At 43.2% G+C, this 25,347-nt stretch overlaps 1 protein-coding gene and 1 long non-coding RNA gene across 5 annotated transcripts in view; one reads left to right on the forward strand and one right to left on the reverse strand.

The window, feature by feature from the left end:
• Window positions 1–25,347, reverse strand: part of IL1RAPL1 (interleukin 1 receptor accessory protein like 1) — an 881,005-nt gene that overhangs the window by 84,281 nt on the left and 771,377 nt on the right. The window lies entirely within an intron of this gene.
• Window positions 3,790–15,890, forward strand: LOC106545446 (uncharacterized). 2 transcript variants are annotated; one of them, XR_001313305.2, is made up of 4 exons: window positions 3,790–3,922; window positions 5,578–5,653; window positions 7,076–7,281; window positions 15,171–15,890. It is a non-coding gene; the product is annotated as an uncharacterized LOC106545446 (long non-coding RNA). The 2 variants fall into 2 exon arrangements; XR_001313304.2 differs by lacking the exon at window positions 7,076–7,281 and having other exon boundaries at window positions 15,171–15,888.

The following is a 25,347-nucleotide window of genomic DNA, read 5'->3' on the forward strand; positions in this document are numbered from 1 at the left end:
ATATTCTATTACATTGAAACCATCATTAGATAACTAGCAAAATGGCCCAGGTGCACTTCTATATATAGATGTGCTACAGAAGTATCCAGTGGCACACTTCCCACAAGTATTGACTGTTAAAATAAGGGATAAGTAAACCATTTATTCAGTGAAAAATTGCCTTCAATTTTAATCTTATCATCCGTTGATAAATAGGATGATTTAGAAATTGCAATTCTATTTTTTAAAGGTTACTTAAAAGTCACTATTTCATACACTGAAAAACTGCAGTACGTCCTCTTTGGCATCAGAACAAGGTATAGGAAGACTTAAATAGTTATTTTGAGATTGTCATGCAGTTATTAACTTCTTACCTAAGTGTCAGATACCTAAAAGTGATACTGCCATTCAATTGGGAGGAGGGGCTTTATTGACTCCCAGGGCAGAAGAGTTAAGGAAGCATCTTCACACTTGTGTATTAGTCAGAATCTGCATTCGGACAAAGGGGAGGGGTCATTATCAGCTTAATCCCATTTGCATGGCCTAAAGGTTTTCAGATGCTGCTTTGCTTCTAATGGTTTCCATCCTGCTTGATTAAAGGTTCCTTTTGAAATAATCCATTTCAAGAGTCTTTATTTTCTCAAGTTAGGAGAGGAGCCATTACAATAAGAATGACTACCAACATTTAAAACTTGAGGTAGTCATCTGTCATATTACTCTTGTTCTTTCATTTTCTTATGTGAATGTAAGGAAAAAACACTTAATTTTCAGTGTATCTATGTAGGAAACCAACTTCTTTATAATCTGAAACACTGAGGTTGTTAATCAGAAAGGTCGGCAGGTCGGCAGGTCAAATCCCTAGTACAGGTCTTCTGCATGAGCAGGGTGTTGGAATAGATGACCTCCAAGATCCCTTTCAATTCTGTTACCATTTATGTTTACTTTATGGATTCAGAGCTCCTTATGAATAACAACATTCAGTACTAGCTCACAGGTTACACCTGAATTTGGACTTTATTTAAAAATTCAAAGTATGAATCCACTTCTGAGATTCCTGAGATACTAGAAGTTCTTAAATCCTTTAAATAAAAAAAAATACAAACCAATATTGCTTTTTATAGATATTTGTTATCAATAAATGAATTTGATATACATTAAACAATGAGTGGAAGAAAGAACTAGTGGTTCCTATATTGTCTAGACCATGGGTCCTCAAACAAAGGCCTGTGGGCCAGATACGGCCTGCTGAAGCCATTAATCTTGCCAGCACAGGACCACGAGGCTGCCCCCCCCACATTGCCCTTCCTCCCCACTGGCCCCCACCCTTCAATTGAGCACAGGACTTACTTTTGCGAGCTGGAAGTGGAAGGTAAGGCAGAGAGGGGGAGGCCAAAATGCAGCCATTTTTGGCTGGCAGAAGACTTCTGGGGGCTGGGAAGGCCAAAAAGGCTCAGCATTGCAGCCTGTGTGGCTTCCCTTTCACTGGGACAGCCCTCACCCCACCCCATGTGGGGAAAAGCCACAGCCGGAAGCATTGCCAAACTCTGAAATGGGAATGAAAAGGAGACAGACAGGGAAGGTAGGAAGGAAGATGAGAAGGAAGGAAGGAAGGAGAAAAAGAGAGGTTCTTTTTGTGACGAGGCAGCAAAAGAAGCAGCATTCCTTGGCTGGGAAGTGGGCAAAGGCAGAAAGGAAAAGTAAATTTCAAACCCTGCAAACTGCTGCTCACTGGAAAGGAAGGAAGAAAAAGGGGAGCTCAAAGCTTAAATGCCTAGGGCTGGCATTTGATCTCTCCCACTCTAGCTTCCCTGCTCAATTACTAGCCTTCTTTAGTTCAGAACCACCTGAGTTTTTAAAAGTGAGGTTTTTCTTCCTACTCTATTGCAAATGCAGCTCTCACCTCTGGGAGCTGTCAGCCTCTATATCACTTGCTTGCGATCAGCTGCCATAGTAACGGGGAGGGAGGGGATACGTGCTGCTGATGGAGACATCTTGAAAGAGGGAGCTTTGTTCTCGCCATCTTCTGCACATGCTGAAGGCTCGTGTTTGATTTTGGTCAAGGTCAACTGTCTCTGCGTACTAGCTGAATGAGGCCACCTGAAGATGCACCCCACATGACACCCTTGGGGGTTGGAGATTGGACATTGGGCCGGGGTAACTGGGGGGAGGGATTTGGGTAAACATTTGATATGTACAAGTTTGTGCCTTTTTGCCCCAGATCTTGCTTCACTTTCGCTGTTTTTATTTCATATTCAGTAAAAGTACCTTTTCTCTAACTATTTGGAGTTGGGGGTTTCCTTTCTTGGATGTTGAATGAGGCATGCCTGACAGGAGCATTGTTTCTGGTCTGGGAGATTTGTAAAGGTCTGTTCTCTGACTCTGTATTCGTCGTCTCTGTGTGTGTGTGTGTGCATGCATGCACATGTGTGGCTGGTTGCTAAGGTGAACATTTTGCTAAGGATCTTTCACACTCTGGCTTCCCTGCTCAATAGCTTTAGTTCAGAAGCAGCAACATGGGGGAGAGGTTTTTATTGTTGTTGTTTCATTGCCTGTGTTCTGGGACCTAAATTGATTAGCTGTGTAATTACCAGAGTAAGCCTATTTAACTTAAAAGCTTTTTTCTTTCTTTGTCACCCCTCCAATTCTAAATGAAACTTAAGGTGCACCTGTCCAGAGTTATCAGGGAGTCACTTTCTGATCAGTCCTCCTGATCTGGCCTCTTTTAGATTTAATCAGCATTAAGGTATTGCCTGTAACATTTACTTTATATATAATATTTAACTTTTAATTATTTACAGATTGGTGTGTGTGTGAGAGAGAGCAAATTGGTGGGGGTTGTGTTTGGCTACAGATAATCTCAATAAGATTTACATAATTTGAAATCTATTCATTTTAAATAAAGTAAAAAATGTAGATTAATATTGCTGGAAGTAGTAACAAAAGATAATTCCATAATGCATAATAGATCAATTTACAATACATAAAATAAAGATATATGGTGCATTCAGAGAAATGCAATGCTAATGGGTTTTAGAGAGATTCTCTTTCCCAAATCTTGGGGGGTTTAATTGTTGCAGTTCTCAATCTGGTTTATTGTGTGGTCTTCTGAAACATATAATCAGGAGTTATTTTGAAGGAAATCCTGTTTGTTTTATTCTTTTAATAGCCTATTTTAGGAATCCTGAAGCTTCTTCCAAAATGGAAAAAACCCCATGCTTTCTGCACCTCATTTTGGGCCTGGAGTGACTCCTGCACCAACCTGGAAGCCAAAAAAAAAAAAAAAAAAACCCAACCCTGCAACTGTTTGAAGGCTGAAGGAAGCCTCCAACTGAGCAAGGAAGCACTGTGTGGCCAGGCCATTCACACTCACATGCAGCCCACTGCAGTTCGCTGCACTAGGGCAGGAATGAGACCCTGTCCTGTGGAGCCCGCTGCTGCTTCGGTGAGGAGGACAATGACGAAGACTAGGAGAAGAATGGCAAGACTTTGTGCAAGCTGGCAGAGAGCAGGTCAGGTGGGGCTGGCTGGGGAGGGGTAATCATGGTGCTTAGGTTGCTGCCGCTGCCAGTAGCTTGCATGCTCCACTGAAGCTGGAATTCACCGGGGGGGGGGGGGAATGAGAGGTCCTGCTTGAATGGGCAGGATGAGGAGAAAAACAGCTGTTCAGTTGTCTCTTCCCTCCCCCTCCCCCACCATTGCCAGCAGCTTGAGTGCCCTGACTAAAGGGCCACATGCATTCTCTCTCCCTCCCTCCCTCCCTCCCTCCCCCCCTCTCTCTCCCTCCCTCCCTCCCTCCCCCCCTCTCTCTCCCACACACACACACAGAAAGAGAGAGAGAGAGAAAGAAAGAGAGAGAGAGAGAGAGTTTGGAGAGCTCCCCTCCTCTTTCTCTGTCTTGCTGCAGGCGGCAGTTGTGGTGTTTCAGTGCCTGGCTATTTGCAAGGTAAGTGAGTCCTTGTTGCAGGAAGGGAGGGAGAAGCAGGAGATATCTTAGAGGGTTGGGGAGGCTTGAGGGTCTGTTTTATCACTAGGATTCCCATGGCCTTCCCCACCCTGAGATACCTGATGGGCACATTGGTATTTTTGAATTGTGACCTCTTACGAAAGTATCCCTTCCTTGTGTTTCAAACTGCTATTTCCAGTGGAGAAAACAGGACAAAGCAAGAGGGGAAAATATTTTCCTTTGCTATATTTCCAGTCTGAAGAGAGCATGGCAGGGTCCCTACAGAAGAATTATTTTAAGAATCATTATATATTTATATAAGGCAACTAACTTATCTCTGTTCTTAAATACTAAAACTGTTGCACATAAAGAACAGAGGAGCTCTGATCAACTATCAGAGCCATCATTTTGACAGTTTTGCTGTACTGTAGTCTGATCCCACGAAATGCAAGCATGGAATAAACTGAGCCTGGTTTGTTCTTGGTCTTTTAAGTGGCCACAAACTTCTAGCAAAAGTGGAATTTGATCACAAGGCAAGGAATGTTTCTCCTTTTGCTTTTGAGCATCCAAGAAGGGACAGGAAAGACAGAGAAAAAGAAGGAAAGCAGGAAAGAGAGCAAGGAACAAAAAGGAGGAAAGAGGGGAAGGAAGAAGAAAGAATGAAGAGGGAAAGAAAAAGAAGGGAAGGAAGGAGATTATAATGAGAGAGAGTGAGAGTGTGAGGTAAAATCCTGTCTTAGCACTTGATCAGCAGCAGCCCTGCTGCCTTTTACCATCACCTTGTCCCCTCCTCCTGACCTCTCCTGGTCTCCCATCCTATCACTGAGCATGCTTTGGTTACAAAGACATATCTTGTAAGGAGATGGAGTGGGCCTCCCTTCGACCCACATACTTTGCCCTCCTGCACACACCATGGGCACCAATGAGAGCAAGGACAGCAGCAATGGGAGTTGGCCATGTCCACCATACCCACGCCCACCCTGGACCCTGATGTCAACCACAATGGGGCCCTCATTGAAATTGAGTTTGAGACCCCTGGACTTACAAATGACCTGAGTGTTGCTTTCAAACTTACAAGTATGAGTCAAAGTTAGAAAAATTATCAGCATGCATACAACAGCAAAAGTCAGATTAATCAAAAGTATGCCAAATGCAAACATTTACCTTTCAATAAAAAGGTGTTTGTATCATTGAAAGTGCTGTTATTGTGTTTTTTCCCCAGAGAAAAGACATTAATCACGTGTGAGTTGTTTTTTTTAAATGAAAATCTCATTATTCAGGTTAAATTGTCGTGTTGGCATTCTGAGATAAATAAGTGGGTTTTGGGTTGCAGTTTGGGCACTTGGTCTCTAAAAGGTTTGCCATCACTAGACTAGTTATATATTTATTGAATTTTAACTTTGCTACAAAATAGGAAATTGTGGTACTGCAGATATAAAGCTTTAACAACACTGAAGCCTTCAAAAACATTCAGATTAAATTATTTATTTTCTCTAGCACTTTTTATGACTTTCTTCTACCCTCCTCTTATATTTGTTTATTGCTTAACAGGTGATCCAGAAACAAGATTTAGGAGTATTTTCTCCCTTGATAAATGTAATTAATTACTCTTGTTTCTCCCAAAGGATTTCATTTTCAGATCATTTATTTTCTAGTGTCACTGATGAGCTGACTGGGAAAATGAAGCACTTGAGTTTAATTACCAGTTAAAATTGCAGTTTTGCAAAGCAGGTACTTCATCTTCTACATTTTTTAATAATTGTACCTTCTTATGGTATAATATGGAGTTGTATCTCCTATATTTCACAATATAATAATATATTACTAACACTTTCCTGATGAAAAAACAGATATGATTATGTGATTAATTAAGGGTAGCCATAAGCATTCTGCTTAGAGTGAGTTCAGGCCTTCCACATATGCTTTCAATGGTTTTCAATAACACACTGTATTAGAGAACGGTAAAGACTGGAAAATGCTACAGACTGAAAAGCAGCAAGTCAATTTATTATTTCCTGTGGAGCATTAAGATTTTGAGTGGCTATTTTTAAGATCTGACAGTCCATCCCATATTGTAAAATAAATGAAATATTTTTTATGAATCCATGCTGTGAAATAAAGGGTGGCATTTAATGTCAATGATTTTTATTTTTAAGACTTTTAGTTAGTTGGTTGTTTTTCTGTATAATAGGCATATTTAAATGATTTTAAATATTGAAAAAGAAAAAGAACTAGTTAGAGGTATACATTGGAAAATGAAAATAATAGGTTTAGAAATATATGCTAATTTATTTTATCTTTTCTTTTTCTATAAATGCTTCTCTAGTCTGCATCTGCTGAAAAACAAAAGTAGTTATATAGTAGTGATAGAAGGTAAAAAAAGAAAAAATGAACACATTAATTCAAATACAAATTATTATTTAGGAGAATACAGATCAAAAATCAGAAGATATATTTAGCTACGTCATCAACTTTGTTTTCTTCCTTTGACAAGGATTTGCCAACAGTGAGTGCATAAATGGTTAGAGTTCTCTTTGGTTAAAATTGAAAGTAAAAATGATATTCATGTTTAAGTGAAGAAATAGAGTTGATAAATCCTGTTGATTCATACTTTATGTATGATTCAAAGCATTATATATATTCTACTGTATATAGCAACAGCAATAGATTAATATAGCACTTCACAGTGCTTTACAGCCCTCTGTAAGCGGTTTACAGAATCAGCGTATTGCGCAATCTTGATCCTCATTTTATTGACCTCGGATTGAAAGGCTAAGTCAACCTTGAGCCTGGTGGGATTTGAATTTGACTTAGGGATATCACACACACACACACACACACACACACACACACACACACTGCATCGTATTGCTCCCGCTCTCCCTCTCTCCCCACCCCGTCTCTTGCCCCATTTGCATACAAGCGTGCTCCTTCGGATAACTCATTAAGGTCTCATTAAGGAATTAAGTGGAAAGTATTTTGCAGGGGGGAGAAGTAGGAGACTAGCAAACACTTTTTGTGCCAACAATGAAAGCTTCTGGGTCCCTGACTCTCTACAAAAGAGGATGGGTGCCTGAACTTGTGCAATATTATAGCACCCAGGAGCGTCTATTCTCAGCACAAAAAGCATTTCCAAGCCATCTCTCCTCATAGGAATGCTTAGCCCTGGCCTCAATCCCACAAGTGCACACTCCAGCCACAAGTGGGACAAAGAGCACCTCGTGAAAACTACCCAACAAGAGTCACCTCACCAACCAAACTGATGAAGTTCCTCTCCAGTCTGAAGAAGAAGAAGAATCTCCTGATGGTGAAACCCTCCAAGCCCAGAGGAAGAAAGCAGCAGCAAAGACGACCCGATAGTAAGTGGAGCCATCTGCCCCTTTGCCATCAAACCCAAACTTATAGTGCATGAGACAGGGGTAGAAGGGGAAGTAGAGGCAGTCATTAAAATGGGCTGCATTCAGTGCATTGTAGAGCTGTTGGGTATATGCACAAGATTCTTGGCCCATCCCATCCGCTTTGAGCAAGTTGACAGGATGCTAATCAGAAGGACCCCTGCCAAGCTAATCACAGAGTTTGTGAGATTGCAGATAGAGTGTGACTGGGAGCTCCTCAGATACAACATAGTGTCAAAAATGAATAAATTGATTATCTTTGGGCTTGCATGTCTAGACAAATGGGGACCCACCATAACGTGGGTTGACGGCTACCAAAATGTAACTATATGCATCGGGCCATTGCCTCCAGTGAGGCCAGATCGCAACCCAGTGACCATCACCTCCAACAAGACAAATGGTCCAGAAACTGCAGCTCCAGTATCAGATGCCAAACTGCCAGGCTGTCAGCAAATACAAAAAGAATACCAGGACTTAGATGGGTTTTCAGCGAGGAAGATTGCAACTATCTCCCCCTTCATCGACTAACTGACTGCATGATAGAGTTTGTGCCTGGGGCAAAGCTACTGAAGCCTAAGATATATTCCATGACCCCTAAGGAGATGGCAGAATTAAGGTAATACATCAATGCTAACTTAAGAGTGGAGCTTCATCCAACCAGCCTAGTCCAAAGTCAAATTTTGTGAACACCTTGTCCTTGGACAAGTGATTCAACACATCCGTCATGAGGGGGAGAGGGTAGGTGTTTTCCATGCAAACAGCATTGATATTGCACAACCTCACCCCCCATCTTTCTTCTCCTTAAAGCAGAGAGGGGCAGCAATTTGACTTAGAGAAGCATACTACCTCATACAAATCAGGGAGGGGTATAATGGAAAACTGCATTCAACAGCCCCCTTGGTAGTTTCCAATTCAAAGTCATGCTGTTTGGCTTACAAAGGGCCCCTGCAGTTTTTATACAATTAATCAACGAGGTGCTGCATGAGCACCTTTACAAAGGGGTGCTCATTTATCTTGACAACATTCCCTTTTTTACTGAGACCCAAGAGGAACACGTAAAGCTGGTGCGGCAAGTTATGAAGAAACTTCTGGACACCAAGCTCTATGCAAAACTATCAAAGTGTGAATATCACAAAACCTCCCTGGATTAATTTGGATATTGGATTTCCAGCAAAGGGATAGGAATGGACCCAGGGATATTGATATTGATAGTAATGTATATAATGTGGAGTTGATATGATAAATAATAATTGGATATGAGAAGGGAAGGTTGGAAATATTTTTGGACCATATACAAAGGTCACAATAATTATCACTATTAAAAATAAAATAAAACTATATACAGTTAAATGTTAACTAATATGGGGAAAATGTTACGATATACGATATAATTACATAAAGAAGGGAGAAATAATAAACTATATGCATGGAAGATGGAATTTTTGGTATTAAATATTATGGATGTTCAGCTAAAACAGGATATGAGGATTTGATGTTAATAGAGGATTTTACAAACAAGTAAATGAAATGCTAGCATGTGGTTATGGATTAAATCTTTGGCATAGTTAAGGATGAAGGATGTTTAAATAACTGTAGTCAACTAAAAGTGGAGGTATAATGATGTCAATATGGTAAACATTTGAGTTAAGATATTTGAATCAATATGAATTAATGGAAGAGATGCACCAAAACATGTTGTAACCAGCTGATATACTTTTTTATAATATATACCTGTGTGTGTGTTGTTGTTGTTTTTTCTCTTTTTTCTTCTTTTGTTTTTCCTTTTTTTTTCCTGGCCTTGTTTTTTGTTTTTTGTTTTGTCTTCTCTGTGTTTTGATTTTTTCTTTTCCCACTGGTGTGGGCATGTGTTGTTTAAGTAACAAAATTAAAAAAAAATTTTTTTAAATAAAAAAAAGATTTATAGAACAGAGATTAGAATTATGCATGAAACTGTAACAGTGAAAATGTCTATACGATTAAAAACAAAGCAATATGGATGGAAATAGGATATTTTTATGTTTGCAAATACTGAATAGACCAAATGTAAATAAATGTGATGGTCATAATGTATAACTTTATATATTAGTATAGATATTGTATAGTATAGATATATCTTAGTAAGACATTGTCAGGATGGTTATGCTGTGCCCAATGTTTTAATTTGTGTTCAATAAAAAACTTTATTAGGAATGGACCCAGGGAAAGTGAAAACTATGCTGGACTGGCAACCCCCATGCATCCACAGACAATACAGATGTCAGGCCTGTAGCCATATTCCTCTTGGATCTTTGGCCTGCTACACTTTCTATTATTCTACTATGCCTTTTCTATTGTGGGAAAATGGAAGGGGGGATTGTATGGAGTTAGATGCTATGTAGCCAAAACAAAATTGCTTTCTAGAAATCTAAGGTTATCCTTTATCTCTGCACCTCTGCACCTGACTGGAAGTGGATGGGTGGAACTGCCACATGGCAGTGGAAGATTGGACTATGTGATGGGCTGGTGGGTGTGGGGCAGGATGTGAACTTTCAACTGATGGGGAAAATTGGGAAGTTTTCAGATTTGGGTTTTCCTAGATGTGCCAACATGGTTCTCTTAATAAATTGGAACTTTGAGCAATACTTTGCCTTGGACTCTGATTTAATTTTGGATGCTATTTGGAACCTGAATCTCCCTTAAAATACTTCACCAGCTATCCCAAAATTCGGAGTGCTGTCCAGGGTCCTGTGCCCCAGCACCGACCTGAGCTTGGGCAGTGCATAGACTCAGGGAAGATGGAAGAGGAGAAGAAAGACACAGAGAAAGCAGTATCACCTATTTATGTTGAGACCATCTGCACCCCTTCCAAAGCTGTGGTGGAAGCTGCGGAGGCCACGGAGAGGGAACGCCAGCTGGGAGCCAGGCGCAAAAAGCCGGCACCTAGGCATCTCTCACAATTGGAACTATCTCTGCAAGATGAAGCCTTGTAATTTACCTCCCCTAAGGAGTTGCTGTTGGAGCCACAGGGGGATGCGAGATTAGCCTCGACCCATGAGTGGAGGGGACCAAACCAGATGCCGACCAGGTGCTCTGATGATTGGGGATCTCAGACACCCTCATGCAGTCAGTCTATAACCAACCTCCCAGTCCAATTTGGACAGCTAAATGTGAGTTGAATCAACCATTGCCTTAGCTCCAAACCACGCAGGTGGACCATAGCCCAGCCAACATTTGCCTTCGAGACTCCACAATGCAATTGAGTGGGGATTTATGCTCCTTCCACACAGCGTCAAGCAGGTCAGCCCACAATTTGGCAGTGCCCCTCCACCCAGGGGCGCAGATGGTACTCAACTGGGATGCGGAAGTCAATCCAACCAGCAACAAAAGGGATGGGGGAATTCTCCTCCTAGCCAGCCACTGATGAGTGGGCTGTAACCTGCGAGTCTGGGGTGGGCTTTCTTCCTGGGCCATGAATGGGCACAATACCAACAGATGCCTGCCTCTCCTCAGCAGATGACACCATTTCAGATAACTGGCCCGGGGCAACCCCAGGGATTGACTCCACAACTGGTTCCAGCCCCAGTCACAATGCCCCAACAGGGAGAACTAGAAGACCCAGAAGCAGCAGCTGAGCACCCTCTTCCTTGCCACCACCCACACCAGTGTGAGACCACTGTCAGGCATGGCAGCTCTCCCCCCACATTCAGAGAGCAGCATGAGGGAAGAACTTGGAAAGGTTGTTGGGGGGAGCTCCCCCTTCCAGAGATGATTCCCTGCAAATAGCAAGACAGAGAAAAGTGCTGAAGGGACAGATCCCCCACAAACCTCAGTCAGCAGTGAGGCAAATGAACCCACCTGAAAGAAGAAAGGCCAGAAAATTTGCTAAAGAAGCTACGGAGATACAAACCCTTTCCCGAAGAATCAGTGGAGGCCCAGCCAAAGGGCCCTTGCGAAACCTGGATGAAGGAAGCAAGGGGGGGTGATGACATGATGGTAAGTGCACCCATCCACCCATTTGCCATCAAAGCCAAACTGAGTGTCTGAGACAGGAGTTAAAGGGGAAGTTGAGGCAATCGTGGACATAGGCTGCACTCGATGCTTAATCAGAATGTCTATCATGGAGCAGCTAGGCATATGCAGAAGACCCGTCACCAATCCCATTTGGTTTGAGCAAGTGGATGGAATGCTAATTGTAGGGGCCCCTGCCGAGCTAATTACTGATTTGGTGAAGTTGCAGATGAGGCACCACTATGAACTTCTCAGATTCATCATAGCTCCAAAAATGCATGGATCAATTATGCTGGGACTTGCATGGCTGGATAAGTGGGCACCTACCATAAAGTGGGAGGACAGCATTCAAAAATTGATCATAGGCTTTGGGCCCTTAACCCCTGTGAAGCCTGAAGGCCACCCAGGGACTATTGAACCCAATAAAGCTGATCGATCAGAGCCTGAAGCCCCCGCAGCAGACACAAAAACCCCAGGCATCCAGCAAATGCCAAAAGAATACTGGGATTTGGGATAATACTGGGATTTCAGTGAGAAAGATTGCAACTATCTCCCCCCCCCCCACGGCCCACTGACTGTGTGATAGAGTTCGTGCCTAGGGCCACCCTACAGAAGCCAAAAATGTACTCCATGTCTCCTAAAGATATGGTAGAATTAAGAAAGGACATTGACATCAATTTGAAGTGGGGTTTTATCCAACCAGCAAAGTCAGAAGTAGCAGCTCCCACGCTCTTCAAAGACAAGAAAGCTCTGCATTGATCTTCGTGGGATTAACACCATATGTGTAAAGAACACCTACCCCCCTAACCCTCATGAGAGACATGTTGAACCACTTGGCTAAAGGCAAAGTGTTCACCAAATTGGACTTGAGAGAAGTGTATTACTGCATACATATCAAGGAGGGGGATTAATGGAAGACAGCCTTTAACTGCACCCTTGCCAGCTTCCAATTCAAAGTTATGCCATTTTGGCTACAAGGGGCCCCTGCAGTCTTCATGCAATACATAAATAAGGTGCTCCATTAGCACCTATACCAAGGGGTGCTTGTTTACCTTGATGACATCCTCATTTTTTCTGAGACCCTAGAAGAGCATGTGAAGCTGGTACGACAGGTCCTGGAAAAACTTCTAGCTGCAAGCTATATGTTAAATTACCGGTGTGAAATCCAAAAAAATCACTAGATTACTTTGGCTATCGCATTTCCAGTGAGGGGATAAAGATGGACCCAGGGAAAGTGCAAGCAGTGTTAGACTGGCAACCCCCATGCACCCGCAAACAGCTACAAAGCTTCCTTGCATTTGCCAAATTCTATAGGCAATTCATCCTGGCTTTTGCAGAAGTTGCCCTGCCATCGACTGAACTGTTAAAAACAGGGCCTTCCCCAACAAAGCCAAAGGCAAACCAACCTATTGGGTGGACAATGGATTGTCAAAAAGCATTTGAGAAATTAAAACAGCTCTCTGTCCTAGAGCCCATACTGCAACACCCCGACCCATAACAATAATTCATTATTCCAGACAGATGCCAGTGATGTGGTTGCAGCGGCAATGCTGTTGCAAAAGAACAAAGAAGGACACCTCTTGCCATGCGCTTATGTCTCCAAAAAACTCACTGCTACTGAAAGAAGGTGGACCATTTGGGAGAAAGAAGCATATGTGGTCAAGTGGGCCCTGCTCACTTGGAGACATTTCCTGGAGGAGGGGATGTGCCCTCACAACAGTCACTCGTGCCCTTGTGATCTCTAGGCTGGAATACTGCAATGTGCTCTACATGGGGCTGCCCTTGAAGAGCATTCGGCGACTTCAGCTAGTCCAGAATGCAGCCACGCGAGCGATTGTGGGTGCACCTCGTTTCACCCACGTAACACCTATCCTCCGCGAGCTGCACTGGCTGCCTGTTGATCTCCGGGTGCGATTCAAGGTGCTACTTATCACCTATAAAGCCCTTCATGGTACTGGACCTGGGTACTTGAGAGACCGCCTACTGCCAATTACCTCCACTAGACCGATACGATCGCATAGATTAGGCCTCCTCCGAATTCCATCATCCAGCCAGTGTAGACTGGCAACTACCCTGAGGAGAGCCTTCTCGGTGGCTGCTCCGACCCTCTGGAACGAACTCCCCGTGGAGATTCGGACCCTCACCACCCTCCAGTCCTTCTGCGCCGCCCTAAAGATCTGGCTGTCCCGGCTGGCCTGGGGTTAAGATTCTGACCCCACTCGAATTGTGTGACTGTTGTGTTTCTTTTAATATGTTGTATTGTCCTTATGTTGGAAATTGTTTGTCCTCCCCCCCCCCTTTTTTGAACTGTGAGCCGCCCTGAGTCCCCCCAGGGAAAAGGACGGCATACAAATAAAGGGAAAATGAAATGAAATGAAATGAAGTCTGGACTGACCATAAAAACCTTGAAGCCCTCAAAAGCCCCCGAAAACTGTCCCCAAAGCAAATTTGCTGGGTACAATACTTCCAAAGGTTCAAATTCAAACTGAAGCACATCCCTGCAGGAAAGAACTTGCTGACAGATGCTTTATCAAGAAAACCACAATCCAACAGTAAAGGGAAATAAGTGGTTCACCCCATCCTTCCCCCTCCCCACCAAAAGGTGGCTCAAGTCACCACCAGAGGTCAGACTAACTGGCCACCTACCCTCAGCCAGGACAAGCTGACCGCAGCAATGAAATCGGCAGACCCCTGGCTCAATGACAACAAGGACATTCTGACAATGAGAGATGGCTTAGCCTGGAAAGGATCCAAGCTGTTCGTTCCTGCGAACTTGAGGCTGGAAGTACTACAGCGAAGCCACAACATGAAATTAGGAGGCCACTTTGGACTCCTAAAAATGCTCCACCTCACTAGGCATCAATTTTAGCAGCCAAAGATGAAAGCTGAAGTGGAAGACTATGTAAAAAGCTGTGCCACTTGCTCAATCATGAAAACACGGATGGGGAAATCCCCTGGATTACTGCAATGGGTGGCCAATCCTAGCAGACCATGAAAAGAGATTGCAATGGACTTCATCGTAGAGCTCCCAGACAGTGGTGGTAATAAAGTAATTTGGACAGTCATTGACTTATTCTCCAAGCAAGCCCATTTCATTGCTTGCTCAGGATTACCATCCTCAAAGAAGCTAACAAAAACATTTGTTAAATACATATTGCACTGAGTACCCAGGAGAATCATCTTAGACTGTGGAGTTCAGTTCACCACCAAGTTCTAGAGCGAGTTCCTGAGGTCCATTGAGTCCACACAAGGACTTAGCTTGGCTTTTCATCCAAGTATGAATGAGGCAGCAGAGAAAGCTAATGTGATGGTGGAGCAATACATCCATTGTTATGTGGATTACCAGCAGGAAATCTGGTCGGATTTGCTACCTTTTGTTGAAGTCACGTACAACAATGCTGTCCACAGCAGCACTGGATTAACTCAGTTTTCTTGTTTACCAAATACATAAAGTTAAGAATGCCTAGAAAGAAATTAGGGCCAAAATTTCTAGGTTCCTTCCCAATAGTGAAAATAATTAACCCAGTTATGGTTCAGCTCAGTCTGCCCAGAATTCTAGGAAAAATTCACCTGGTCTTTCATTGCAGCTTACTGAAGTGATTGATTGTGTCCAGCCTAAGACCTTCGGCCCAGCCTCCCCCTCCTCCAGTAGTGATAGAAGGAGAAACTCACTATGAAGTGAAGAAAATTTTAGACTCCAGGTTGTATAGAAGTCATTTGCAATATTTAGTGCATTAGATTTAGTACCCTTTGTCTGAAGCTACTTAGGTGAAAAATTGTTATGTAAAAGTTGATACGTTAATAAAACAAAGGGAGAGATGTGGTTAGTTGTGCTTATGTTAACCTCCACATTATTCTCTTTTCAGAAAACACTTTTCTTCTGAGGAGACGCCCCTGTCAGGCCTGCAGCCATATTCCTCTTGGATCTTTGGCCTGCCACACTTTCTATTATTCTACTATGCCTTTTATATTGTGGGAAAATAGGACGGGGGATTGTACGGAGTTAGATGCTATGTAGCCAAACCAAAATTCCTTTCTAAAAAGCCAAGGTCATCCTTTGTCTCTGCACCTCTGCACCTGACCGGAAGTGGATGGGTGGAATTGCCAGCATGGCAGTGGAAGATTGGACTATGTGATGGGCTGGTGCGTGTGGGGCAAGATCATGAACTTTCAACTGGGTGGGGAAAACTGGGAAGCTTTCAGAATTGGGTATTCCCAGATGTGACAACATGGTTCTCTTAATAAATTGGAACTTTGAGCAATACTTTACCTTGGACTCTGATTTAATTTTGGATGCTATTTGGAACCCTGACAACAGAGTTTCCTGGGCTTCACTACCTTTGATCGGCAGTTCATCCCAGCATTTGTGGAAGTCGCTCTGCTCCTGACTGAATGTTAAAAACAGGGCCATCACCAACAAAGCCAAAGCTGAATCAACCAATTGTGTGGACAATGGACTGCTAAAAAGCCTTTGAGAAATTAAAATTATTCTTTGCCCAGGAATCCATTTTGTAACAACCGGATCCAGAACAGCAATTCATAATACAGGCAGATGCCAGTGATGTGGCTGTAGTGGCAGTGCTGCTGCAAAGAAACAAAAAAGAACAACTCTTGCCTTGTTGGTTATATCTCCTGAAAACTCACAGACCCTGAAAGAAGGTGGGTGATCTGGGAGAAAGAAGCCTATGCAATCCGCTGGGCATTGCTCACTTGGAAACATTTCCTAGAAAGGGTGAAAGTGCCGTTTGAGATCTGGACTGACCTTCAAAATCTTAAAGTCCTAAAGGCCCCCAAGAAACTTATTATCTCCAAAATAAGTCCATTAGGTGCAGTACTTCAGGAGATTTAAGTTCAAACTGGAGTATATGCCTGCAGGGAAGAACTTGCTAGCAGATGCCTTGTCAAGAAAACTGCTGTTTGACAGTCAGAGGGAGGACATGGTTCATGCCATGATCCCCCCCCAAACAAACAGCAGCACATGTCACCACCAGAGGCCAGACAAGATGGCCGACTGATCCCAGCCAGGGCAAGCTGACCACCACACTGAAAGCAGTGCTGCTACCCAGCCCTTGGCTGACCGATAACAAAGACATCTTAATGATGAAAGATGGGCTAGCCTGGAAAGGATCTAAACTATACATTCCTGCCAACTTAAGGCTAGATGTGCTCCACCAGAGTCATGATGCAAAGCTAGGAAGCCACTTTGGATTCCTAAAAATGCTCCACCTCGCTAGACATCAATTTTGGTAGCCTAAGTATAATAAGTATAAATCTTTATTAAAGTCAAAGACCAGCAATACACAATACTTTTTACAATATATTTTAAAAGTATTAACATTAAAATATAATAACATACATGGATAATAACATACATGTTCACAAATTATTTGGGTCACTTCCTGATTTACCTGGGTGATAAAGAAGCTGGAGACGAGTTCCTGATAAGAAAAGTTTGTTAGTACAAATTGGGGTCTGGCTTATCCGTGACCCGTCAAAACCGCGGAAGACAAAATCGCGCTCGACGAAAGCGCGCATTTGACGTCATCACAGCGCGACGAAAAAAATTAAAAATTGAAATAAAAATAAAATTAAAGCAAGCCGATTCACATAAAGGTAAGGGTTAGGTTTAGGTTTAGGGTTAGGTTAAGGGTTAGGGTTAGGTTTAGAGCGTTAGGGTTACGTTTAGCGTTAGGTTAAGGGTTAGCGTTAGGTTTAGCGTTAGGTTAAGGGTTACGTTTAGGGTTAGATTTAGGGTTAGGTTAAGGGTTAGGTTTAGGGTTAGGTTTAGGGTTAGGTTTGGGGGGGTTAGGGTAAGGTTTTTGCTTTATTTTTACATTTTTCGATCACAGCGCAATGTTTTCATCGCGCTTTGATGACATCAAATGCGCGCTTTCGTCGAGCGCAATTTTGTCCTCCGCGATTTTGTGGTGGAACCGGCTTATCTCTTATGAACCCTAAACAATCTTTCTCTTACAATTTATTCCCCTTCAGACATCATTTTAACGAACATGTTATCCTGTCCAATCAAATTTCCTCTTTCAGACTTCTTTGTTATGTTAACTATAAAAGGGGATGTAAGCTAAAGACTGGTATTTCTTCTTTGATTGAGAAATCCCTTTTGTCTGACTATTCTGATAAATAGAGGGAATAGGGCAGCTGATAAAGAAGCAAGACTAGCAGCTACCAGGGACAATCAGGGCTACCCTGACATATCAGTTTATGTAGTGCTAGAAATGCCAAAAGAACTCAGCCCTAGATATTCCAGGGCGACTGTAGACTTGAATGGACTAAAGAAGGGAGAATGGTATGTACTTCCAGACGGGAGAAGCTTTGTACCTGCTAATATTGCCTGGCAAGTGGTGGAGTCCCATTCAACAACGCACATGGGGAAAACTGCATTAGCCGAGGCACTGCAACATATAGCGTATATCGGTCACCTTCACTCTCTATGTGCTCATGCCAGCCAAAGATGTAACACATGTGCCCAAGTTAATCCAAGGCAAGGACCTAGACTTCCCCCTGGGAGCCAACCTAAAGGGTATTACCCCATGGATTCGTTAATTGTTGACTTCACAGATATGCCCAAATGTGGACTTTATAAAGCTATGTTGGTCATGATGTGCAATTACACTGGGTGGCCTGAGTGCTTCCCCACAAAGATGAAGCAAGCCCATGAAGTAGCTAGTATCCTACTTAAAGACATCGTGCCCCGATATGGAATTCCCTCATTCATATCATCAGATAATGGCCTAGAGTTTGGGCATCATGTAACCCAAAAGCTAGCAGGGACCCAATGGAGTCTCCACTGTTCTCTGTACCCCCAGAGCACTGACTGCTCAGAATGCACACACCGCACTATTAAGGAAAAGATAACTAAGGTGTGTCTCGAAACCCACCTTAAATGGGTAGACGCCTTACCTTTAGCCCTTTGTCTGTAAGATGTACTCCACATAAAGGACTTAAACTGTCCCCTTTTGAAATGATGCTTGGATGGCCACCGGTAATATGTTCTAATTTGAAAAAATCATGTAGGGGACCTGGGACAACTGGGGTCCTCATGGGTGAATCAAATGGTAGGAGAATTAAATAAGCAAGTACAAGAAATCCAACAGTATTGTGTCTCCCTTATCCCTCCTTTTTAACAAATTCTAGTCATAATATTCAGGTGGGGGACAGAGTGTTGGTAAAACATTGGAAAGGGGAGAATTTGAAACCTAGGTAGAAGGGCCCGTATACTGTAGTTATGTGTTCTCCACTTCCAGAAAAGTTTTCGAATCCAAGTCTTGGATTCATTGGACCCGCATTAAACCAGCCACTGAAGAATACTGGGAGGCTGACTCAGACGAATACTGTCCCTTAGTAGTATGTTTAAAGAAACGCCTCCTATAAGCTTCCCTACGGGTAGCTCTTATGGGGCAGAAGAAGCCCTACTGAAATCACAACTGGAAGCTGGTTTCTCAACATACGGCTGAAGAATTGAAGGAAGGAAAACACCGTTCTGACTTATCAGTTGCAAGATGAATTAGAGAATTTGAGCACCTGTCAGAATATGGCGGTGCAAGCTTTTCTTGTGTAAGGGATAATTATGAGTTGTTTGTTGCTTTGGCTGGTGTTGGCAAAAGGCATGCTAAGTGATAACTTCCTGACTATTAACTCCCCATGTTACGAAAATACCCAAGAAACGCCCTTAGCTCTTGAAGAAGGATCCGAGGATGTCAAAAATCCCAGAGAATAAGATAAAAACTCATTACAGGGTGGGGAATTGGTCCGCTCCCGTCAGCGGCACATTCTTTATGCTTGGGGACGAAACAGCAAGCCAATTCCAACCCTTCCAGCCAACTATTTGACAAACCATGTTAAAAAAAGAGCAAAGCCTAGGGAAAACGGACCCCTGCAACAATTGAGAAAAGGGGACTATACGTTAAGAGTGTTGGAATTAGGACAAAGCTTAATCAATCAGTTTGACCCTGCCCTGGGTCAGAAATGCTGGTTGTGTTTGTCTGCCAGATCCTCATCTTATCATGCGGTGCCAGTTGAGTCAGATCTCTGGGAAAAGACCAGAGCTACGATAGTTTTTGACAAGGGAGGTAGATGGGGAACTAAAATGGCAGAAGCCCAGGTACATGGCGATCTGTATTGGGAATAGGGACAGCAGTGTAGGTGGAATGACCCATTACATTACACAGTTCAGGTAACTGTCGGAAGAATTCCAAAAAAACCTGAACCAAATTGCTGGCATCTTGGTTGAAGTTCAAGACCAAATAGATTCCTTAGCAGTCGTTGTGTTACAGAACCGGCGTGCCATCGATCTTTTAACTGCTGAAAAGGGTGGGCTATGTGTATTCCTGGGAGAAGATTGTTGTTTCTATATGAATAGATCAGGAGCAGTCGGGGGGGGGGGGTCCAAAAACTACAAGATCAAGCTTCCTCTATTGGTCAAAAAATACAAGGAACAGATGTGTGATTCTCTTGGCTACCGGGAACAGGTTGGATTAAGCAAATGCTATTTCTTTTATTATGTGGAATTGCAAGTTTAGCCTTCCTCCCTTACATAATACCCTTGCTTAAACAGCTCGTTATGAGGTCTGTAAAATAAATACAGGCTGAAAAAGAGTTAATGTTAATGGAAAGCCTAATCCCTCATACCCTCAAGGAAGATGACGTTTCAAATATTAACTCCTATATTCAAATTGCACTCTTAGAAGTAGAGAAAGTGATTCCGGAAGATAAGCTCTAAGATGTGTATTGCTTGTATCCTTGCTTTTTTTGCTATTATGTATCCTGCATGCTTATATTGTTAATCTAACAGACTAGACTCAATCCCTAATAGAGTCTAGAAGGGGGGGATAAAGTAGAATAAAATATGAATTAAAATATAAGAATGAAGACGTGGCATAAAAGGGACAGTTAGAAGCTTGCTTAAAGGAAATGTCATCAGCCTCTAACCACAAGATGTTCTAGCCAATGTCCCTATATCAAAAGTCCAAACCACAAGGTTCAGATAAAGTTCATTAATGACACGTAGTCCATACCTGTAACAAAAGGAGAAGTAAGACCCTCATCTACTTATAAGGCTTTCCCCCCAAAATAACCAATAAGAAATGAGTTAAGTATTTCCGTGTTGTGCTGCTTTTGAGAATGTATAAAAACGTGTGCTTTGATAATGAAGGTTGTTCAGAATTTGCAATGTTAGCCATTTTGCTAATTTTCTGAACCTGGCTGCCAAATAAACTTTTCCTGTATCCTGAGAAGTCTAAAGCCTATCATTTTCTACAACAATGAGAGTGTATCAATTGCCTTACATGAAGTTGAGTCATGCTCATTTGAAAATAAATCAGATCATAATTCTGTCTCTTAAGCTTTCAGTCACTATGTGTAAATATTTATGCTGTGATTATAAGGATAGCTTCAATTGTATTTCTACTTCATAACCTACTCTAAAGTTCACTATGTATAGGCTCACAGTGAATAGAGACTCATCCTTCTCAATAATTTTAATGTACTTTTATTGAAAAGAAAACACACCTCCAGGGCTGTTGTGCACATACTGTAGATGTCCATGCATTAATTGCTTCATTTAAAAAGAGGCAGGGAAGAGAGAAAAAGATCACTTGAATTTGGTCCTGTACAAGACAAATCCAACTCTCTTAAGTTTCTTTGCTTCTTAATATTGCCCTATTTTCTAACTTTTAAAAACAATTTAAATATAATCAAGATTAGAAAATATATTTTTTTCCATTGAAAGGAGCACAATCTTAATTGGCACAGTTAGTGTTTTCTGGAAATACAAGAAGAAATGCCTCATTTGCTTTTAAAATTGATACACTGAATGTAACACATGTAGGGAAGAATTAACTAACTGTAGCGAAATGTTTTTCTCAACTGCTTTTCTCTGTTGGAAATTCTATTTTTTTTAAAAAGCAGATAATGAGAAATGCTGTAAGCTACACAAAAACACTATTTTTATTCATTTCAATCTGCTTTGATGTGAATGTAAAATATTGTAACAGACCTGTCTTCCTTACCTTAGCTTCATATTTAACATTACCATGATGTTCATAATTTTAAAAGGTCTTGTACCCATAACAGAACCAGAATTAGCTGAAGCCATTTGCCACAATGCTATATGAGCGTATATGTTGCCAGTAGCATAATGCAACTGAGGAAGGCATGGAGCCCTCAGAAGTCACTTGCTCATAGGGCTGGTTTTAGTTCTTCGGATCCTTCAGGGGCCTCCAGGAAGCTTCCCTGAAGGCTCCAGAGGGCTAAAACCGACCCTATGAGCAAACTTCCAGTTTGATAAGCTGATCTTCATTGTTGCCCTGAACAGGAGAATGGAACTGGAAAGCAGGTTAGTGGGGTGGGGAGGGAATGGGAATTTTGCAGTATCCTTCCCCTGCCATTGCCACAAACCCATGCCTGCAGAGCCACGCCACCCCCACAAAGCCATGCCCAGAGAACTGGTAGTAAAAAATTTTGAATCGCACCACTGAGACAGTTCCTACAGTTCTAAAGGGAAAAAGCTGTTATATTGAATAACATATATAATGGATATATAGTTAAGGCATTATAAAAGTTATTTTATAAGCAAAATGGGAGATTAATATACATAGATTAACACATTTCCTTTCAATTTCTAATATTGTGGGATATATTCAGCTAAACTCTTTTTGTTTTTTTTCCAGTTGTTTGACATATCAAGTCTTTCTAGCAAAATTAAAGGCAAACTCAAAAAAACCACCAAAACATCTGCACGCTTAGGAACAATTCTGAAAGATGATTATTACTCATGGTATAATTTGGAAAGATATGATAAGATAATTATCTTTTGAGAATCTTCATTAGCAAGCAATCTTTTTCTACATATAGAAGCTTGGCAAGTACAATTATCTAAAAGGTTTGTTATGTTAATTAACTTTTTTCACATTTTGCCACGTGCAGCAGAGCACTGAAAAAGCTGAACAGAATGTAATAGATGTTTAAAGTAAGACTCATGAACTCACAAATGACTACATTAAATCTATTCATCTCATGCCTTTATAGCTCTCTGTTTCATTCTGCTCATTGTTTGGTTTTTGTTATGTATCAAATGTATATAATTTAAAGTGACCAGATTTTAAAATTGGTAAAGTGGGACACCATTGGCGGGGGGGAGAGCGGGGTGTGTGTGTTCTTGATTAAAAATTTTGCCGCCTGGCGCTGCGGCTGAGGTGAAGCCGCCAAAGCTCCCACTGGCACCCCCACCTATGGCAGCAGCGGTGCTGCCTCCCCCTCCGCTCGGAGCACCTGAGCTGGGCACCTCGTTCCCCCTGCCGCCGCCTCCTCCTCCTCCACCGTGCTTTTGAGAAGCCATGTCTTAAAACGCCGGGAGGGAGGATGATGGGACCGATGACAGGGACCGGAGCAGTCGGAGGGATCCAAGGAAAGGAAGGAATGTGAAACTCCACCAAAGAGGCAACAAACTGGAGAGCCAAAACTCTCAAACCTTTGAATCCTCTCGGACCCTCGTGCACCGGTCAAGGGGGAAGCGCCGGGGAGGGGAGGCCAGGGATATTGGGGGTCCGGGGCTCGTGGGAAGGAACCCGCCTCAGAGTTTAGCAACCTCAGACTTCAACTCCCAGAATTCCCAGCCAGCAGGCAATGCATCCAGGATCCTAGGACTTGCAGTCTGCAGCCCTGGAAAGTGGCGGAGCTGCATAAAACTGAGCGACAGAACCGGATTCCCGCAAAATGTGGAGAAATCCCTCCGCAAAGCCCGCGGGGAAGGTGGGGAAGGTGGTTTGCAAAGGCCACCAGGGAGGATTCCTGCCTTCTGATCGGGGTGCAGGGAGAGCGGTGCAGGGTCGCCCAGGCGGTGCAGCAAAGGCAGAGGATCCTGAGGGCCTCTGAGGCCATCATGCTCGTGGGAACGGCCCAGCTGGCCGGCATTCAGACCCAGGCAGCCTCGCAGAGACCCTCGCAGGCGGCTCCCAAGGGGCTCCGCAAGCTGGGCTGCAACCGCCGCGCTTCTGGCTGGGAAGCGGCGCCCATCCACCCGTGGCTGGAAGGGATCCGGGGGTGGGGATGGGGGGAGTGGAGCACCTGCAGCCAGCCTGGTGGCGCCTCCTGAGGGAGGTCGGGAGCCGAGGGGCACCGGTGGAAGGCTCCCTTCCTGCAGGGCTGTGGTCGACGTTCATGCCCGCCACCGGGTGGAAGCCATGGTGAGAATCCTGGAGAAAAGCGGAAGCTTTTGCTGCTCAATCAGGGAAGAGTACTTGGCACAACCAGTATCTCAAGGCCTTGCAGCAAAGAAAGAAAGAAAGAGCGGGGCAGAGAAAGCGCTGGAATCTGTAACTGCGCCTCCCATCCCCTCCAGAGCTCCGAATGAAACTAAGCCTTAATTGGATTGTGTAGAAGGGCCATTCACTGGAATCTACTTACCGCCGGCTTCCGCAAGGCCACAATTCTGCTTGTCGGAACCCCTCCCTACGCCCAGCACATCGCCTCCGAATTTAAGCACAGCAGCTGCCCTTCCAAGTTCTGGGCTATGAAGGTGGGGTTTAGCTGGCTGAATGTGCAGGCGGGTCCAACGGAGCTTGGGCTGTGGGAGGGGGCGGAGTATTTAAAGGCGCCGCCACTGTGTCGGGTTGTGAGAGTTCACGCAGAGTGCAACAGCTCTGCTGCAAAAATTGGTGTTGGTCAGTACGAAACGAGACGCCCCAGCTCCTTTCACTATGCAACCCGTAAATCATCAGATACCGATTGATCTAACTAAATTTGCCGCTGGAGCTGCCACCACCCTCACTCCAGAAACATGGTGTCTGCCCTTTAAAAGTGTCCGTCTGGCTCTCCGGTGAGGGGAAGGATCGTTCCACTGTGCAACAGGGAAAACGTCCTGTGCCCTTTGCTAATTACTTTATGTGTGCTTTGAAAAGAGGAAAGCGGGTGAAAAGCGGGACTTTTTTGAAACGCCATGGGAGGCGGGACAAATTATTAATAATCGGGAGTATCCCGCCAAAAGCGGGACGTCTGGTCACCTTAATATAATTATGCTAAAGGGGATTAACCTTTAGATGACCCTGACTGTTAAATTGTGCAAAAGTGAAACTAATCTTTACATGACTCCAACTGTTGGAAGGAAGTTCAGAACAATTATGTGGGGGCGGGTTTTTTCTAGTTTATGATTGGTTAAGGCCCTATTGCCTGCAGTTCCTCAGTTCTATTTTTGAGTCAATAAAAGTTGTTGCAGCTATGCTGGCCTGGTTCTTGCCCACTACACAATACTGACGACAAAGGTGGGATTCTGCAAGAGAGAGAGCTGCTGCTAACCAAGAGACTAAAGTCACTGGATGATAGGCTGGATAACAAACCCCTGCCAGGATTAGTCCTCACCCCCTGCCTGCCAGTAAGCCACACTGGAGTCACGCTCAAATCACTGGGTGTCAGATCAGATAAAAAGTCCTGATGGGACTGTAGTAAGGTAACAGAAATAACCCAGAAAGCATGTACAGAAAAATTAATAAACACGCAGCCAGGAGCCATAGCCAGAGAAAACCACACACGTAGCCAGGAAAAGGTTACACTCAGTCACAAAAGAAACATGAGATAATAGGATTAGGAAGTTGGGGAAAACCCCGAATCTAGCAATGACCAGTTAGAATAACAAAAACACAAAATCCAATTCCAAAATAACACAAACATCATGACTATTTACATAGAGCAGACACCTTTGTATAAGCACCCAAACAGGAAAACACCCTCCTCGTGACTTATGATAGGATTAGCCCAAGGTCAAGACACCGGACATATGAAATCTGAAGACAAGAGAATCAAGATCAGAGCAATCATCCAGAATAAAAGAACTTTGTAAAATCTGAATTTACACAATAGCCTGAAGCAAGAAAAACTGTATAAAAGGGAAAACCAAACTGTATATGGGATGCTGCAGACCCGGGAACGACGGAGCTGTGTCTCATCCTTCCCGTTCTTTTTTTCTTCAAATAAAACTCATAACTTCCAGGCAGCTGTCTTCACAAAACTTTCTTTTAGCGTCGATGGTGACTC

The sequence above is a fragment of the Thamnophis sirtalis genome, unplaced genomic scaffold (genome assembly GCF_051295495.1).
Source record: "Thamnophis sirtalis isolate CommonGarterSnake01/CBP01778 unplaced genomic scaffold, rThaSir2_p1.2 scaffold_8, whole genome shotgun sequence".
Lineage (NCBI taxonomy): Eukaryota > Metazoa > Chordata > Lepidosauria > Squamata > Natricidae > Thamnophis > Thamnophis sirtalis.